At 36.8% G+C, this 17,134-nt stretch overlaps 1 protein-coding gene across 1 annotated transcript in view; it reads right to left on the bottom strand.

Annotated features, from left to right (window-relative positions):
• The window catches only part of XRCC4 (X-ray repair cross complementing 4), a 287,640-nt gene extending 270,535 nt beyond the window's left edge, over positions 1 to 17,105 (bottom strand). Inside the window, exon 1 of the mRNA XM_031666287.1 lies at positions 17,019 to 17,105. The gene's annotated coding sequence lies outside the window, so the exon portion shown is untranslated. The remainder of the gene's footprint in view (positions 1 to 17,018) is intronic.
• Positions 17,106 to 17,134: the final 29 nt, after the last annotated feature.

Genomic DNA, 17,134 nt, shown 5'->3' with positions numbered 1-17,134 from the left:
TTTGGCTACCATGAGGCTTACAAAGAATACCTTACACTTCTGTCTATTTTAACCTGATAGCAGCTTAACATTGATTAAATACAACTCAACACTTTTACCCAGCCATTTTATGTTTCTGAAGTCTAAATTACATCATATTATAAAATATATCCCTTGAAAGTTTATTGTAGCTGTGGTTGCAATTAATAATTTTGTCCTTTAACCCTTGTACTAAGGATAAAATTACACTACACACCACCATTACAGTCCTAAAATATTCTGAATATTGATCAGTATTACTTATACCCTTAGGTTCTGTGCTTTTATAACTTTTTTGTTATTAATTATCAGCCCTTATTTTGACATAAATAACTTCCTTTAGCAATTCCTGTAAGGTAGGCCTAGTGATGATGAACATCCTTAATTTATGAAATGCACAGTTCTAAGGAAAAAAATTATGGCAATAAATAGCCACATCAAAAAAGAAGACATGTTGCAAATAAACAATGTTACATCTAAAGAAAACAAACAAAGAAAAGCAAACTAAGCTCACGGTTCACAGAAAAAAAAGAAATAATAAAGATCACAGCGGAAACAAATGAAATAGAAACTAGAAAATACAAAATAGCAACAAAACTAAGTTTTTCTAAATAAAAATAAAATTAACAAATCTTTAGCTAGACTAACCAAAAGAAGAAGATAAAAGACTCAAATAAAATCAGAAATAAAAGAGAAGACATTTCAACTGACATCACAAAAACACAAAGGATCATAAAAGGTTATTATAAACAATTATACAGCAAAAAAATGAATACTTTGAGGAAATGAACAAATTCCTAGATACATACAACCTACAAGACTGAATCATGAAGAAATGGAAATTCTGAACTGACCAATAACGAGAGGAGTTTCTAGTCGTAATAAAGTCTTCCACCAACAAAAAACCCAAAACCTGATAGCTTCACTGCTGACTTCTACACAACATTTCAAGAACTAATACCAATTCTCTACAAACTATTCAAAAAAATCAAAGAGGACAGAATACTTCCAAACTCTTTTTATGAGGCTAGTATTACTCTAATCCCAAAGCCAGAAAAGAACATCCCAAGAAAATATAACTACAGGTCAATATCCTTGAAGATTACAGATTTAAAAAATCCTCAACAAAATATTAGCAAACCAAATTCTACAACACCTTACAAGGATCTTTCACAATAATCAGTGGGATTTATTTGTGGTATGCAAAGATGGTTCAAATATGCAAATCAATAAATGTGATACACTACATTAACAGAACGAAACACAAAAATCATATGATCATCTCACAAAATGCAGAAAAAGCATTTGAAAAATAATTTAATGTCCTTTTATTAAAAAAAAAAAAAAAAAAAAAAACCTCAACAAATTAGGTACAGAAGAAATGTACCTCAACACAATAAGGGCCATATGTGACACACCCACAGATAACATCATACTCAAAGGGAAAAAACTGAAAGCTTTTCCTCTGAGATATAGAGCAATCCTACTTACAATAGCTACAAAAAAATACTTAGGAATGTATTAATCGAGGTGAACTACCTGCACACTTACAACTATAAAACATTAAAGAAAGAAATGGAAGAAAACACAAACAAATAGAAAGATATCCCATGTTCATTAACTGGAAGAATATTGTTAAAATATCCATACTACCTAAAGTGATTTAAGATTCAATGCAATCTCTATCAAAATTCCAACATTATTTCTCATAGATGTAGAAAAAAAGAATCCTAAAATTTATATGGAAATACACACACACACACACACACACACCCAAATAACCAAGGCAATCATAAGCAAAAAGAACAAAGTGTTCAAACTATACTACAAAAGAGTAGTAATTAAAACAGCATAGTAGTGTTTTATTTTTATAAACAGAAACATTTTATGCCTATTTGTAAATAGGCATACAAAACAGACACATTGACCAATGGAACAGAATAGAGAGTCCAGATAACAACTCATACATCTATAGTCAATCGATTCTTGACAGAGGTAAAAAGAATATTTAATGGGAAAAGGACAATCTCATCAATAAATGATGTAGGGAAAACTGGATAGCCATATGAAATTGGACCCCTATCTCATACCACATACAAGTATCAACTCGAAATGGATTAAAGATTTAAACATAAGACCTGAAACTATAAAACTACAAGCAGAAAACAGGGTGGAATTTATACAACACTGGTCTGGGCAACGATTTTTTGTTGTTGTTTTTTTTAGATTTGACATTAAAAGCATAGGAAACAAAAGCAAAGACAGACAAATGAGATTACATCAAACTCGAAAGCTTCTGCACATCAAATGAAACAATTAGCAGAGTGAAGGGACAACCTACAGAATGAAGAAAATATCTGTAGTACATACATCTGATAAGGGCTAATATCCAAAATATAAGAGGAAATCAAACAGCTCTATAGAAACAAAACAGATAATCCAATAAAAATGTGAGACATTGACCTGAATAGATATTTCTCCAAAGAATACATCTGAATAACTGACAAATACTTGAAAAAATGCTCACCATCACTAATCATTAGGGAGATAGAAATTAAAATCACAATTAGATATCACCTCCTATCTGTGAGAATGGCCATTATCAACGAAAACAACAAACATTTGCAAGGAGGTAGAAAAAAGGGAACTTTTGTACCCTGTTGGTAGGAATATAAATCAGCATAACCATTATGGAAACAGTATGGAGGATCCTCAAAGAACTAAAAATAGAATTACGATATGATGCCGGGAGCAGTGGCTCACGCCTGTAATCCCAGCACTTTGGGAGGCCGAGGTGGGCGGGTCACGAGGTCAGGAGATCGAGACCATCCTGGCTAACATGGTGAAACCCCGTCTCTACTAAAAACACAAAAAATTAGTTGGGCCTGGTGGCGGGTGCCTGTAATCCCAGCTACTCGGGAGGCTGAGGCAGGAGAATGGCATGAACCAGGAAGGTGGAGCTTGCAGTGAGCGGAGATCGTGTCATTGCACTTCAGCCTGGTTGACAGAGCGAGACTCTGTCTCAAAAAAAAAAAAGAATTACCATATGATTCAGCAATCCCACTTCTGAGTATTTACCTGAAAGTTTTAAAATCAGAATGTGGAAGAGACATCTGTATTCTCATATTCACTGCAGCACTAGACAATAGTCAAGTTATGGAATAAATCTAAATGTCTATCAGAGCATAAATGAATACCAAAAAATTCATATACACACAATGGAACACTAGTCAGACTTTAAAAAATAAAAATAACTTTGTAATTTGTGACATCACAGATGGAATTGGAGGATATTACCCTAAATGAAATAAGGCACAGAAAGACAAATGCCACAGTTCTCACTTAAATGTACAATCTAAATTAATTGAACTCACAGAAGCAGAGAGTAGAATGGTGGTTACCAGAGGTTGGGTGGTAGGGAGGATGGCCAGTTGATAAGGTTTGGCTGTGTCCCCGCCCAAATCTCATCTCGAATTGTAATCACCAGATGTTGCGGGACCTGGTGGGAGGTGATTGGATCACGGGGACAATTTCCCCCATGCTGTTCTCATAATAGTGGAGTGAGTTATCACAAGAGCTGATGGTTTTAAAAGTGTTTGGCAGTTCCCATTTCACTCTTCTCTCTCACCTGCCACCATGTAAGATGTGCCTGCTTTTCCTTCTGCCATGATTGTAAGTTTCCTGAGGCCTCCACAGCCATGCAGAACTGTGGGTCAATTAAACCTCTTTTCCTTATAATGTACCTAGTCTTAGTTCCTCATAGCAGTGTGAAAACGGGCTAATACAATAGTCAAAAGAGTATAAAGCCTCAGTTATATATGAGAAATAAGTCTGACTTTTTTATTTTAGATCAATTGTACAGCATGCTGAACAGAGCTAACAATTGAGTACTGTACATTTCAATGTTGCCATGAATAAACAATGTTAAATACTTGAAGGGATAGACATGTTAATTAGCTTAATTTAATCATTCTGCATTGTATTCAAAATTACAATATCACTTTGAACCTCATAAGTATAAACAACCATAACCTATTATGTAAATAAATAAAATTTAACAAACAAAAAATACTGTGTGTATGTGATAAGAAATATGTTTGAACTTTGTCTCCTGCTCCTTGCACAGAGTTGGCAAAATCCTTGAAATTTCCTGAGTGATAGGAATGTTTTTGTTACTCATAAGGAACTGCTTTCAATTACACCTGAGTTTATAATAACGAAGTGACTTAGAGTGGGGCCTCTAGATAGCCTCAGGATGGAGCTGGTCACCAGAAACATCAAGTGATTACTAGGCTGGGATTTTCAGACCCTCCTCCCAACCCTCCATTCCTCCCATGCACCCAGACCAGGAGATTGAGCTCTATAAAAATTTGAATTGGGAGGTATATAAGTCCATTTTCACACTGCGGATAAAGACATACCTGAGACTCAGTAATTTACACAGGAAAAACAGTTTAATGGGCTTATAGTTCCATTTGGCTGAGGAGGCCTCATAATCATGGCAGAAGGCATGGAGAAGCAATTCATGTCTTACACAGATGGCAGCAGGCAATGAGACAGAGCTTGTGCAGGGAGCCCTTCCCCCACCTTACGAAACCATCAGATCTCATGAGACTTATTCACTATCACAAGAAAAGCATGGAAAAGACCTGCCCCCATGATTCAATTACCTCACACTGGGTCTCTCCCACAACATGTGGGAATTCAAGATCAGATTTAGGTGGGGAAATAGCCAAAACATATCCGGAGGTTTAGGAAGGAGGATCACTTAAGCCCAGGACTTTGAGGTTACAGTGAGCTATGACTGTGCTACCTGCATTCCAACCTGGGTGACAGAGTGAAACCCTGTCTCAAAAAAACAAAACTCTTGAACAAGGAGATGTGAACAGCTTCCTGTTTGGTGAACACATCATGGTGCTGAAAGGTGGCATGCCCACAGAAGGGCACTGAAGGCCTGTTCCCCTGCCCCCATACCTTTCCCTATGTGTCATCTCTCATTTGGGTGTTCCTAAGTTCTATCTTTTGTACTAAACCAGTAAAGGTAAATAAAATATTTTTCAGACTTCTGTGAGCCATTATAGCAAATTATCAAATCTGAAGCATGGTATCATGGGAAACCTTGATTTATAACTGGTTGGTCAAAAGTATAGGTGACTCGGGACTTGTGATTGGCACCTGAAGTGGGGGCAATTTTGTGGGACTGAGCCCAGAACCTGTGGGATCTGACACTAACCCTAGATAGTGTTTGAATTGGACTGAGTTGTTAAATATTCACTTGGCGTCAGAGAATTGGCCTCCAAGGATACCAAGTCAGTTATCTTATTCCCCCAATGGGGGAAAAAAGAGGGTTTAATATAGGAATGATATTGGGATAATCATGCTCAGCAGATTCTCTGCCAGTTCTTCTCCTGATGGAAAGGGCCTGGAGCTGAATTATATACACTGAATCACTCAGCAGAAAGCTCAGCTAATGGCTGTTTGAAATTGAACTTTGATAGTTTCAAAATTCTAGTACTATTCTGTTAGATTCCCAAGTGCTGGCCTCTCCAACATTTGAATGAAGCAAGCAACAAAATTAACCCAGATTAGAAGTCACTTGTTATCAAGGTATCACAATTTAGGAGGCTGTGCTTCTACAAGGGTAGTGTCTGATAGCACTTAGTTAACTGCAAAATTGGCACTGTCTCCAGCAGGCAGCAGTGAAACAAGGCCACACAACTAAAAGGGTATCTTTAAATTACCTTATTGATCAGAAAGATTAATCAATTGGTGGCCTCTTTATGGCTACAACTTAATATCAATTTTGAAATGAAATACTAAAAAAGATTGTCAGAATTCTTCAAAGGATTCTGAAATAGCACTAAATCAAACATCTTCCTGCCTATAAAGTACAATGAAGTGAAAATGAAGTCAAATTATTAATAATCTTCAAACTTCAGAACAATCAAGAATGATTATCTTATTAGAAATAAGTTGGAAATGTTACATGCATCAACAATCTTCAAACTACAAAACTATCACGAAAAATTTTCTCATTAGGGAGAAGTTGGGAATGTTATATGTCTTAGAAAAAAATATTATTTTTAATCAAACACTTCCCCAAAAGAATTAGTGAAATGTTTATTAACAAATGAAGCCACACTACTTTGTGCAAGTGAAGCAATTTTGCATTGCAAAATTTAAAATGCTGATCTGAAAAGTTATTCAAAGTTAAGTTAGTTTCAGAGTCACTTAATATGTTTTAAAAATTCCCATTAAGTTGAAATAACGAACTGAAATCAATCTGCAGAATGTCAGCTGTAAAAATTCCACTCCATCTACCAATCATTCATTAAGGAAGCAGTATGTGCAAACTTTGTGTTCAATAAGAACTCCAGCAGATCAAGAAAAAAAAAAAATGATACTTTCTCTCCAGAAATTTTCATCCACTTCGGAGAACATGACACTACAGAGTTTTATATAAATTATAATTAAACTTGTTAGTTATTTAAAAAAAGTAAATATATACAAGATAGTATATAATTTTGCTACAGCAGAGTTAAAGTAGTAATAAAATAATGACAAGATACGTCAAATACCTGCTAAATGACATATAAAGATGCTATATTTTCTAAGGTAAAAAAATTACAGGATCAATATACACAAAAATAAGAGGTATAAGAGAAGGTTTGCCTGAGGAATCCAATGTTCAGAAAATGAAATGTCAACAATCAACTAGTAGATTCACCAGTAACAATGACGATACAATTCCAATGCCTTGAAAATTATCTTTCCTTTACAATTGAAATGCATATTATTAAATTCAATTCTGCCTGCAAAAATATTCCACTTTGGCCAAGGTACAAGAATGCCCAATGAAACATCAGAAATACAAAATATCCAGAAAAATGAGGTACACGCTTTTCATTTTAACAAGGCATGTAGCTCCAAACCAAGTGAAGAGACATAGACCAAAATAAATTACTAAATTATTAAATTTTCAAAGATAAGATTGTATTAATTTTTTCATGTATTTTAGTATGACATCTTGCTTGCTGAAACAATGAACATGCTATGACCTGGAAAAAAAAATTTTTTTTTTTTTTTGACACAGAGTCTCACTCTGTCACCCAGACTGGAGTACAGTGGCACCATCTCGGCTCACTGCAACCTCCACCTCTCAGGCTCAAGTAAATCTCCTGCATCAGCCTCCCGAGCAGCTGGGATTACAGGTATGCACCACCACGTCTGGCTAATTTTTGTATTTTTAGTAGAGATAGAGTTTCACTATGTTGGCCAGGCTAGTCTTGAACTCCTGACCTCAAATAATCTACCCGCCTCGGCCTCCCAAAGTGCTGGGATTACAAGTGTAAGCCACTGTGCACGGCCAACCAGGACAAATTTTACAGGGCTGTTGTTATTTAGAAATGCTTTTTTTTTTTTTTTTCTAGAGACAGGGTCTTACCCTGCCACCCAGGTTGGAGTGCAGTGGCGCAATCTCGGCTCGCTGCAACCTCTGCCTCCCAGGTTCAAGCGATTCTCATGCCTCGGCCTCCCAAGTAGCTGGGATTACAGGCAGGCACCACCACTCCTGGCTAATTTTTGTATGTTTGGTAGAGATGAGGTTTCGCCGTGTTGGCCAGGCTGGACTTGAACTTCTGACCTCAGGTGATCCACCTGCCTTGGCCTACCAAAGACCTGGGATTATATGTGTGAGCCACCATACCTGGCCTAGAAATGCCTGATTTTTTAATTAAACCTTGTTTAGAGGTTATATAAAACAGAGATATCTATTTAGCTCATGGCCAAAAAAATTCAACCAAGTTAGAACATTCCAGAATATAAAGATCATGTTTAGGCAGTTAGGTAAGAACATTTGGTTCAGGTATGTCTGATTTAATATCTAAGGGATTTCTTTGACTCAGGACAAAATGAGCAAGAGAGAGCATCAGCCAATGTCTTAGAAAACTGTTTTTAAAAAAACAACAACAACAACCAAAACTGAGAAATTAAATTAAGGGACATACACAGTTGATCGCTGAACAGCTGAAGGTTTGTTCTGTGTGGGCCCACTTACACACAAAAGTTTTTCAATAAAAGTTATACCAAGTGTGTTTGCCTCTCCTGCCTCCTCGTCCACCTCCTCTACCTTTGCCACCTCTGCCACCCCAGAGACAGCGAGATCTATCCTTCTCTTCCTCCTCCTCCCCAGGCAGCTCAACATGAAGAAAAGAATGAAGACCTTCATGATGACTGACTTCCACTTAATGAATAGTAAATATATTTTCCCTTCATTATGATTTTCTTAGTAACATTTACTTTTTTTCTAGCTCACTTTATTGTAAGAACAGAGTACATAATGCATATAACACACAAAATATATAAACAGTTGATCAACTATTTATGTTATTGATGAGGTTTCTGGTCAACAATAAACCATTAGTAGTTAAGTTTTGAGGGAGCCAAAAGTTATACATGGATTTTCAACTGCTTGAGAGGTTGGCGTTGCTAACCCCTGTATTGTTCAAGGGTCAACTCTATAGCTAATTACAATGTATGCTACTATATGGACTTAATAAATCATTCATTTCTTCTAAGAACTCATACAATATTATGAAGTGGTTAAATGATTAGATTACTATTTAAAAGTCACCTATCGCTACCATTAGAAAGGAGATGCCATGAGAAAACAAGTCCTGATACCCATGTTTTATGTTCTTAAGATTGTTTCAGGACTCTCGTTCAAAGAATTGCTAAGCTTAAACTTCTTCTAGAAGTCTGCAAAAGAATGTAAGATTGTGTGGTTCTAATGACTTGATATAAAAGTTCAAATGTCTAGTTTACATCAAAAAGCTCTTTGTTAAAATATAGTAATATTCAGATGGGAATTAACAGTGGTGATTTATGATATGATTTTGTACTGAGACATGTTTGTCAGATAATGATAACAAGGTCAATTTTCCTTATCACATTTAGAGTGCAAAAACTTCTATTTTCTATGTTGCCATTTAAGAAGTTCTCAGAGTATAAACTTTTGTCTCCCCAAATTAATATCTAAGTCATGATGAGCCAATTTCTCCTTAAGAACAAAGTTGAAAATGAAGGGTTGGTTCCTAAACACAACACTAGGCAAGTTTTTAAAATTCAATTTATAGATGAGTATCATAGCACAGCTAATTTACAAATTTATAAATAGCAACGATACTGTCATTTTTATGTTAAACCTATACATGGAACCCTGTTAGTATACATCATACAAGCATCTACCGAAAAATTACCAAAAAAAATCACAAACTTTTAACTTTAACTTTTTAAGTGCCTCGAAGTTTAGACAGATGTAATTTTATTTTCCCTGAGCAGCTGTTCATTTGGACATATTCTGTATTTATTGATATACTGTGTCCAATGCTAGGGTCACATTTCTTAAACAGGAACTTGGCAACTTCCAAATTCTATGGTAAATATTGACATGTCTCAGCATGTCAATATTTATACTGTCAAGACTGACAAATTTCAACAATGGCTGCATCTTATTTCTTAGCAGCCATATGCTTCTGTTCCAATTGAGCAAGTTCCTTCTTTATCTCACAAAATTCTCATTCACTGCTCAGGTAAAATTACAAGTAAGTTAATGGCATCCTCTCACACAAGGCCAGATTGAACTCTTTGCTTACTTCAACATTTTAGTCACTTCTGTAGGATTAGCAAAGCTATGGAAATGAACACAAATTCAGGATACAATGTCCTCCAGGTAATATTTGTTTTTGATTACTTAATCTCAGCATAATTATCATTTGCAACCACATTACTAATGTGGAAGCCTTTTCAGAATCTATACAGGTAATCTATTTCCTTTTTTGTTAGTCTTAAGGGCTAGGTAAAGATAAAACTGGTTTAGTTTATAGGCTGCGACAACAATGATCAATATTCAGACGGCAGTTTGAATTCAGAATGCCAATTTTATAAAGAGTAGTTGGGAAGTCTAGCTCATTATCTAGCATTAAACAAACAGTATTTTAAATGCAAAATTAGTTTACTTAATTTTGTGCTACGTGTCAGAGATACTGTTAACAAACTAATCATAATTAAATCAATCTTAAGAGCAAATTTCTGTATTGCTGAAAGAAAATCTTTGCAACATCTTTAAACATTCTGGGATTTCCCAGTGGTACACAAGCAAAAGTTTAATGTAATACGAAGTTATTGGTAGTAATGGCATCTAGTAAAAACATAAATGCCTCATGAACAGTTTGGAATTTTGGCATGTATTTCTTCTTTGGCATGTATTTCTTCTTACTGGCAACACAAACCTCAAGAACGTTTTTCTCCCCAAAAGTTCCTAATTTCATCAACATTAAAAATTTGCTGACTACAATTGAACCCTGATCAATGATTTCAGCCAATGCTTTAGAAAAAAGCACAACTCGCTTTCATCAGGGCTGTGAGCTTCAACAATGACAAGGAACAAATTGTCCAGGGCTATAAAATGCATTAACTCCCTCCTACTTGTATAAAAAGATACAGTACCTTTCAATTATTTTAAAGACAGCCACCTTTCTCCTAAGAAACAAGGAATAGCAAATAAGCCATTGATTTTACACTCAAAAGACCCAGGTTGAAATCAAAACTATGCTTCATAGCTGAGTGTCTTTCATCATGCCATTAATGCATTACAACATTCACTGATTACTTCCAATGTACCAGGATTTTATATCCCAAAGATCAGTAAGACACATTTGCAACTCTCTACTGAAATAGAGACACCCAAAGAGAATTATAATATAAGTTTGTAAAATGCAGAGGTAAGGAGGGAGCTCCTCCGAAAAGCAGCACTCACCCTGGCCTAACATTTTAGGGAAGGCTTCCTTGAGTTACATCTAATATTATACGACTCTTTAAAGAAAAATGGTTAGGTGAAAACAACTTAGGGGTAGAGGAAGAAAGATAAGGAAGGGCATTCCAAGTAGAAGAGTCTACATGAGTAAAGGCTTAGAGGCAAGAAATAGCATGATATACGAAAGTGATAAATAATTCAGTGTTTCAGACTGCAAATCAAAAATTACAGGTTCATGGTCAAGTGTGGTGGTTCATGCCTATAAATCCCAGCACTTTGGGAGGTCGAGCCGGGTGGGTCACTTGAGGTCAGGAGTTCAAGACCAGCCTGGCCAACGTGGTGAAACCCCATCTGTACTAAAAATACAAAAAAATTGCTGGGCATGGTGGCATGTACCTATAATCTCAACTACTCAGGAGGCTGAGACTGGAGAATTGCTGGAATCCAGGAGGCAGAGGTTGCAGTGAGTAGAGATTGTGCCACTGCACTCCAGCCTGGGAAACAGAGCAAGACTCCATCTCCAAAAAAAAAAAAATTACAGATTCAAACACCCAATCAAGTCAGTCATTCATTCAACCAAAACCTACTGAGTACTTCTATGCCTCACACAAATGCTTTAGAATGTGGCATAAGACAACAAAACAGATAAAAATGCCTGCCGTCATGGATTTTACATTTTAATAGGGGAACACAATTAAAAATACATGTAACAAATATGTAAAACATATATAGAATAATGATAAATGCTGGAGTAAAAAGAGGAGATAAAACAGGGTGGAGGAGACTGAGAGTATAGGGGTAGGTGCTATGGAAGTTGCAAAGCTGTAATTTAAATAGGGAGGTTGGGATATGCTTTACTGCAAAGGTGACATATGAGCAACATGTAAAAGATGTGAAGGAATTAGCTGTATGGATCCAAAAGCATTCTAGATAGAATAAGCAGTCAGTGCAAAGGCCCTATGGTAGAAGCAGGTCTGGTGTACTTAAGAAACAGGGTGGTAAGTGTGGCTGAAACAAAGGGAGAGAGAACACAAAGACATGCAGTTAGAGAGGTAATGGGAGACCAGATCATGTAGAGCAGAGGTGTCTGATCTTTTGACTTCCTTAGGCCACACTGGAGGAAGAATTGTCTCGGGCCACACATAAAATACAGTAACACTAATGATACCTAAAGAGCTCAAAAAAATATCTCATAATGTTTTAAGAAAGTTTAAAATTTGTGGTGGGCTGCATTCAAAGCCATCATAGGTCACAGGCAGCCTGTGGGCTGCAAGTTGGACAAGACTGATGTAGACTATTGTAGGCCAACGTAAGGCTGTTAGCTTCTACTATGAATCAAATGATTCACGAAAGGTTTTAAAGCAAAAAAGTAATGTTATATTCTTCTGTATATTATTTTGGAATAATTCTGAATTTACAGAATATTTGCAAAGATAATAGAAAGTTCCCAAATACCCCTCACCCAGTTTCTTCTAATGTTAACATCTTATACTATCACGGTGCATTTATCAAAACTAAGAAACCAACACTGATACATTTCTATCAACTAAACCATGGACTTTATTTGGATTTCACCAGTTTTTCCACTAATAACCTCTTTCTGTTTCAGGATCCAATCTAGGATAACATATTGCATTTAGAATCTTAAATGTAAATGTATAATTTTTGATTTATATTTTAAAAGTATCACTCTGGCTGACATATGAGAATAGACTGTAGGGAGGCAAGGACTGAAAAAAGCAGAGAATAGAACACAATTACTGTAATGCAAGCAAGAAATGATACAGGACAATAACAAAAAATCCGAGCAAGAGATGATCAGTATACTAATAGCAGAAATAGTAGAAAACTGTTGAATTCTAGATATCCTTCATAGAAAAAGCCAACAGGAATTGTTGGAATACAAGAGAAAGTAAGGAGTCAAGGATGACGCCAAAGATTTAACTGAGCAACTGCTATATAAAGCTGCCATCAATTCAGATGAGAAGGAATGGGAAAGGTTTGGGAGGAAAGGAGTTCAGCCTGGGACATTTGAGTTCAAGGTATCTTTTAAATATGCAAATAAAGATGCAGAGGTAGAAAAAGAGGAATTGGGACTTGGAGCATAGAAAACTCTTCAGAGGATTTTTGTTGCAGAGAAGAGCAAACAAATGGGGTTGAAAATGGAGAAAGGTTAAGAGGTTTACAACTTGACATTCTAGGATACATACAGATAGTAAAATGGTTACTTTAGTGAAGGAGATTAACACCTACCATCTACTTTATTTTTTGTGTGTGACAAGGGCAGCTGAAAATCTACTTATTTAACAAAAATCCCTAACACAATAAAATTGTATTAACTTTGGTCCTCACGTACATTTCAGTCTGAATTCAAAAGCCATGTGGGAAGAGAATGAGAACAAGTGGGGAGAAAAAAAGGACTAACTCTCGAACACGAAAAACCTCAACTGAGGTTAGGAAGACTAGCTAAGGATGAGAGGAAAAAAGGAGAACAATTGTCTTTCAATATATGTGAATGAAAAAAGGTAGGTAATGTAAAAGGTAATGTAAATCAACCCTATCATTAACACTGGCAACAAAGTAAAAAGAGAAAATGGGGAGAAAGTGGTCTGGTGATATAAATGCAATACCAACTTAATACTAAAACCTTTTATAGCAGTCCTCTCCTTATCCAACGGTGTACACCCCAAGGCCCCAGGGGAAGGCTGAACCCAACTGCCTTCAATCTGAGCATGTTTCTTTTCACATCTTCTACCCACAAATTTAATTGCTTTATTATCTTAACTAAGTTTTTATCACGCACTATGGCTATAAGTTTGGCAGTCTGAGGTGTGACGGCAAAACTGGCATAAACTTCTTTTTGCTTATTCACAATTTTACAGATAGATTTGTTCTTACCATAGATCTTAGCAACATCAACATATGACATTTTTTTTCTTCCTTATTAAGTGGAGAACTTTCACTTTTTTGCTTCAAAGAGGCACTTTACAGCTACTCTTCGGCATAACCAAGTTGCCAGCATCGTTACCCTTGTGCTTTGAAGCAATAATTAAGTAAAATAAGTATTCCTAGAACACACGCACTGTGATACCACCTCCATCAATCTGATAACGAAGCAACTAAAAGGCAAGAAGCTTATACAGCAGGGATATGCTGAACAAAGAGATGATTCATGGCCTCAGGCTGAATGGAATGGGATAGAATAAGATTTCATCACAACTCAGAAAGGCATGCCATTTAAAATGTATGAAATATTTCTGGAATTTTTTTTTTTTTTAATTGAGATGGAGACTCGCTCTGTTGCCCACGCAGGACTGCAGTGGCACAATCTCGGCTCACTGCAGCCTCAACCTCCTGGGTTCAATTGATTATCCTGCCTCAGTCTCTTGAGTAGCTGGGACTACAGGTGTATGCCACCACACCTGGCTAAGTTTTGTATTTTAGTAGAGATTGGGTTTCACCATGTTGGCCAGGCTGGTCTCGAACTCCTGACCTCAAGTGATCTGCCCACCTCGGCCTCCCAAAGTGCTGGAATTACAGGCATGAGCCACCACACCCGGCTGGAATTTTCTACTTAATATTTTCAGGCTGTGGTTGATCATAGGTAACTGAAACTGTCAAAATCAAAACCTCAGATAAGGAGAGACTACTGTATTTAGTGCCTAATATATGCAATTCAACAGTTCCTCCATTATAATTCCTCCTCTCCAGAGACTTTTAATTTACCAAAGCCATGCACAATAATAGCCAACACTTTCTGAGTGCTTACTGTATGCAAAACACTTGTCTAGATGATTTACTTGTAATAACTCGTTTAATCCTCATAACACTGAGGACACTTTTGCACTGGCTCCACAGAAAAATATAAATATCCACTATTTTTACATATGATTCGAATATACCCAAGAAAACAAAGTTGGAAATATTCTTCCAGATGCAGGTGAGATAAAAATTTTTTAACAGGTCAGACGTGGTACAGTGGCTTACACCTGTAATCCCAGCACTTTGGGAGGCCGAGACAGGAGGATCACTTGAGCCCAGGAGTTAGAGACCAGCCTAGGTAACACAGTGAGCCCCATCTCTACAAAAAATAAAATAAAATTAGCCAAGTATGGTAGCATACACCCATGGTCCCGGCTACTGGGGATACTGAGGGAGGTGGATAGATCACTTCTGCCCAGGAGGTTGAGGCTGCGGTGAGCCATGATTGTGCCACTGCACTCCACCCTGGGCAACAGAGCAAGATCCTGTCTCAAAAATAAAATAAATAATAATTTTTGAACAAAGGAATAACACAGTCAGATTTTATTTCTAGTAAGGAAAGGATCCAAGATGGTTTTAAATGAGGATTCATTGCAAAGCTACCAGAAAGACTTTTGAAATTGTGATATAATCTGAAAACCAAAAAGTAGCGGGTTTATGTAAGACGATGCAGCTAAACTACCACCTCCCAAAAAAACTCACGTCAGATTAACTTTGATGTTTTACATAAATGCAATAAACATTATACATATTTGTTCAGCCTCATTTATTGGCACATGTGTTTCTCTCCATGGATAACTTAAAAACTGGCAATGTCGTTCTTTACTATTTTGAAGCTCAGGTACATAAGAAGCCATGGCCTAAAGTTAATTAAAATATATAGACATAGCAAATCAATTGTGATCTCTAACAAGTTAAGCTTTCTGATGCTCTTCACAGGTAGCCTGAAGCAGAGCTTCATACAGAAGTATTACTCTTAAGTGTAACAAAGATCAAGACAATCTTCACATGAAAGCAAGGGCAGTTATGTCTACAGACACATTTACTACCCTAAAAGCCAAGCTCGATAAGTTGCACAACATAATTTCCATAGCTAAACCAAGTTTGTTTAATTTGAATGGCAAGACCTAAAAGGTATAATATAAAGGAATTACAAGACAGAACATTAAAAGACTTTTTTCTTCCTCAGGTGGAGAGTACTGTATTTTTTTTATACCTTTCTTTTTCCCCTCTCCCACAACGTTATTAAATTCCTTAAAAGAACAGACCATCTTTGTTCCTATGCTGCAATCTCAAGATCTATGAATAAAGCAGGCACCCAGTAAATGCTTGCTAATTTGTGTAATTGACCAACTCTTGACAATTCAATATAACAGACTCAAATATCAAGTTAGTTAGAGTTTAAAACAAAACCTTTGTGTGCCCTAGTGAACGATGTAAACACGAACAGCAGAATCCCAAATCTTCTAATCATTTGTGTTGCTCTAAATACAAAACGGTCTCATAGGCCGAATACAGCTCATAAACCAACATCTCACGTGAGTTACCTTCTCTCTATCCACCTTCTAAGTCAATAAATAAAAAATTGAAAACATTCTGAAAAGAACCCTCTGCTGCCTGAGAAAAAATACACTACACATTTAGAGCCAAAAGGTTGCCTTAAGGGGGCAAAGAGTGAAAAATTCTCCTTTCTAATACTTTATCAGAATTCCAAGAACTACGCAAATTCAAACACGTCAAAGCTCCTGTTTCTCCATCGATAAAATGCAGAAAGAAAAACGTGCGTGCGTGTGTGTGTGTGTGTGTGTGTGTGTAACAGAACCTCACCTAATGGGATAATTAACATCAGAAAAAGCTAAATTCTACTACTGATTAAAAGTTGGCTTGTCATTTGTCTTGTCAGTTGATCTCTCTAGAGTACCTATCAATTGCTGCAGTCTGTAAAGGGCAGTTCCTTCCCACTGGTTACCACAGAAAGTTCTTTCCTGACCCCAAATTGCCTAGTACGTTTCAGTCACGATGCCTGGATGGAACCCACAGTTGACCAATATCTGGGGATTGAAAGGACAGGCCGGTGTTGGGGAAATGCTCACTACCCTCTGGATTCAACTGTCCTCCCAATCCCACAACCAACACAGAGCATTTCAAAAGTGCTTCGCATTCCCAAGAATCCCCCAGATGCAAATGGAGAAACTGAAAAGAAGGTGAACAGGTAGGTTCGCACCCTGAGGATGATGCCGGGAACCCTAGCATCCCCAAAAGCCCACAAGAGGAAGGCGCGGGAGCTCACAAATTGAGGGGGATTCTCACACTGTGGAGTTCTAGGGGTAAATAGCTGGGAACTTTTTTAAAAAGAAAGCAAAAGATAAAAACAGAAAATCATATTTTTGTTATTTAAAGAGGCAGCCCCACTTCCGGACCCTACCTCTCCGTGACTGTACTTCCGGTCTCCTCCGAAACGCCCGCTTTCACAGATCAAGTTCTTGCAACCAATGAGAGCATCAGCTACTTCCGCCGGTCTGCGGGGCGTGGTCTAAATCC

Source organism: Papio anubis, chromosome 5, assembly GCF_008728515.1.
Source record: "Papio anubis isolate 15944 chromosome 5, Panubis1.0, whole genome shotgun sequence".
Taxonomy (NCBI): Eukaryota; Metazoa; Chordata; class Mammalia; order Primates; family Cercopithecidae; genus Papio; species Papio anubis.
The sequence above is the reverse complement of the archived record's forward strand: the minus strand, read 5'-3'. Positions and strand labels throughout refer to the sequence as shown.